Genomic DNA, 3811 nt, shown 5'->3' on the forward strand with positions numbered 1-3811 from the left:
AACAAGTACAAATATTTGAAGATAAACATTCAGCCTGTTCTTTTCCTAGTTCAGATAACATGGAAAAGATTGATTTGTTTGAAATTCAAGAAACATCAACCAGCCTGCTAGCCCTAAATGTTTAAAAGGATTGCTGATCCTTACCAGACCTAATATCTATTCCCATTGTTTTTCTCCCTTACAATTTTGTGACAGAGCTTAGGAAAATTTTGCAGTTAAAGAAGCCAAGTTACTATTACTAGAAGATGAAATACATATTAAGTCAGTAGTGTTAAGGGTGTGAGGTATGGTCATGAAATAGCTTTGACTTTCCTACTGCTGGGGGGCAGGTGGCTGATGAAGTCACTTTTCCTCCCCCATCTTCCTGCTCTGAACAAAGGTGTGAGGGCTGGAATTTGGGCAGTTATTTAGCAACTATGAGAGAAATGTAAAGAAAAATCAGAGAAACTGTGGTTCTGCTGTTCTTGAGTTGCAGAACCAAGGGTAACTTGCCCATCTGCAAACTTATATAACCAATTAGATTCTGATTTGCTTAAGTCATTGCAATGAAATCTCTTTTTTTGTCATTTTACTAATTTGTTAAAAATTGTTCATGATGATTTGTTACAGACAGATGATTTGTCAATCTTCCAACACCAATCCCACCAGGGGAAAAATCTTTTTCAACTTCAGCCAAATATAATCCTAAATGTACCACCACTAAAATTACACCTTTCACCCCCAGTTTTTTCTTTCATCCCAATTAGTCATCTTTCACTTATTTTCCCCCACATCCTCTTAGTAACTAAATCTTGTTTACTGCATCTTGCTAAATTCAAATCCACCTCTACTTCACTCTCCTCACTGCCACTAAATTATTCTGGACTCTATTTTTTTCTGTCTGTACTATTTTAACAGTCCACTAACTAGTATCCCTGCTTTCAGTTCAATATCCACCACGGTCAGAATTACTCTTCTAAAAGAAAAGTACTGGATGATTGTGCTCATATGCAGAATATAAAGAAGCAAACCAAAACAAACAAACAAGAGAGTCTGAGCATAGTACAGCAGGTAGGACTTTTACCTTGCACAGGTTTGATCCTTGGCACCCTATATGGTGTCCCAAGTCCTGCAATGGTGATTTCTGAGTCCAGAGCCAGGAGTAATCTCTGAGGCCTCAAAACAAACATCACCATAAAAAAAAAAACAAACTGAAAAAAACAAACAACCAATCCCAAACCAAGAAAAGGATTATGCAATCCCCAATGGAAACAAATCCTGAGACTGGTCAATAGAACTGGGGACAGTGGCTAAGGGGCAGGTAGGTGAAAGGGCCTTGGGATAATGATGGAGGGACCTTGACATGCATGGGTGAAGGGATTGACAAATAGCACTACAGGTATAAAACAATAATTTCAGTACTACTAAAAGTATGACTGCTCATAAAGCTGATTAACAATTATTTTTCTAAAATTTTATGAAGATATACTACTGCTTGAAAATCTTATGTGAATGGGGCTGACAGACGGTACTGGGGTTAAGGACCAAGCCTTGTATTCAGTGGTCTAAGGTATTACATGATCCCCACCCCATTGCACCCTCCCTGTCCCCGCCCCTTCCAAATAAAGCTGATTGGTCTTGGTCAGTGGCCTGGGCCCAACCACAGCACCACAGCACCACAGGGCCCAACCAGCACTGCATCCTCAAGGGTCTCCTGAGCACACCTAGGGAGACAACTTCCTTCCTCCCAGCCCTCCCCCACCCCCCCCCCCAAATGGTTACATGAGTATTTGTCATCCTCAGATGAAACACAAATTCTTATCTTAATACTCATGTAGGCAGGTAGACAGTGAAGATCCCTGTGGCAATGGAATTCCTGGGAATAAAACCAATAGCCCTAAGGCTGCAAAAAGCTCACTATCCAACCACTCCCAATTCTACCCCCTGACAACCACCCTAGCAACCGACTCTTACTAAACTAGAAAGTCCCACGTGGGGCAGATTGAAATAGGGGCAGGCTTTATAGGAGAAATGCTATAAAAGCCACCTTGAACAAAGGAAGGGTACACATATGCTGCTGGAGCCCATGTGCTGGAGCCATTGTGCCCACATGGCCGAGTACATGTAGCACCTGCATCTCCCCTCTTGAGATATGTATGTACTGGGGCTCTCTCTCTCCACCTTTGAAGCAGCACGTTCTCCCTTGAGCACGACTCCCACTCCCTTTGCTCTCCTTCCTTCCCCTTCCTAAAAGCGTCCAAATCTGATTTTACTTCGCTGCTCATCTACTGAAATTCCTTTCTGTGAGAAAGACAAGGACCCAGAAACCCTGGGTAAGGCCAAGGACTGACTCTCCTTGCCTGCAAAGAACAATTCCTCCCTCCAGTTTCAATCTTTGTCATCCTCAGATGAAACACAAATTCTTAATACTCACGTAGGCAGGTAGACAGTGAAGAGCCCTGAGAGATCAGGTGGTGGGGATCAGCTACTGTGCCAAGACCAAGCAGATGTCTGGTGAGGCTGGTTGGGACTTGAGGTCATGCCGTGCAGGGGCTCATCGAACACTTCATCAGTCCTAGCCTTCCCAGCAGGCCGAGTGACAGAGGCAGATAGGGAGAAAGTGATCATCTCTCTCCTCTTCATCTCACATAAGGCATCCCACCGATGTCAATACTATGTTGCTTGCTGCCTTCTTGTTTAGGCTGTTGTGTCCAGAGTCAATCTGGTACCCGGCAGATGCTCAGGTGTTTGTTAGTTCATCTTTGTGAGATATCTTGGTTTAATATTAAAACAGCACCACGATAGAATATAGGTCACTGGAGATGTCTAATGACTCTAGCTTCTACATGCTCCTGTAAAATGCTGTACCAGTAATCCCATATACACTTCTTGGGGTGCATTCGGTTAATCCAGACTAATTTACAGGAAATAGCTCTTCAGTAATGTAGAAGCTTTCAGCTTAAATTTAGTCATGTACATTCTCCAGATGGGGCTGGTGTGCCAAGAGTGGAAGCTACAAAGGGAAGTGGAGTCTGTGTGGGCATTTCTGATCCATGAATAACTAACTTCTATCAAAGAGAGCAAATCTACAACATTCTGCTTGTTAGCAAGCCGTGCCAAGTTAACCAAACCGGAGCGGGCCATGGTCATTAGCTGCTGCAAATGTTTCTTTTCGCCCAGGCATCAAAGCTGAAAGGGCTCCTTGGGTGAACTCGCTGGGGAAAGTGGCAGGCAAGGCGCAAGGGAGGCGGAGGGCGCTAGTGCGCGGTGGAAGCGGGCAGTAGCTGCTGCATTGCAGCAACGAACTATTTGAAGAGTTCACACGAAGAAGCCCCTTCTTCCCTCACCCCCACCCCCTGCGGCCAGAAGGCTCCTCCCCAGAAGTGCTCGCAAGCGCTGCTACTGAGTTTCTGGCCTAGAGAGCCTGAGACAAGAAGCCTGAATAAAACCGTAAAAACCTAAAGCAGCACTTGCGAGTGGAGAGCTCATCCGTGAGACGGGCCTGAAGCCCAGCGTCTCCCCACTTCCCCTGACGTGGTGTGGTATCGTCCTCCCCATTCCTACTCCACGACCAAGCCTGCAAGTCTATTTCACGCTGTGGGAAGAGGGGGAAACCCAGCCTGCGGCTTAACATCTGCCGCTTTAGCTTCCGGATGGCCGGGAGCCGCTCACGTCCCGGGTGCCACCCGCAGCGCGGCCGCTGGCGCAGGGCGCCCTCCTCTGACCTTCGCCGGGAACCCCCTTCCCCCGCGCTTCCCAGTCAGCTCGCGCCGCCCCCGCCCTTCCTGCTCCTTCCGCTTCCCTGTTCGCGCCTGCGCGGACCCAATTGTTT

The sequence above is a fragment of the Sorex araneus genome, chromosome 1 (genome assembly GCF_027595985.1).
Source record: "Sorex araneus isolate mSorAra2 chromosome 1, mSorAra2.pri, whole genome shotgun sequence".
Lineage (NCBI taxonomy): Eukaryota > Metazoa > Chordata > Mammalia > Eulipotyphla > Soricidae > Sorex > Sorex araneus.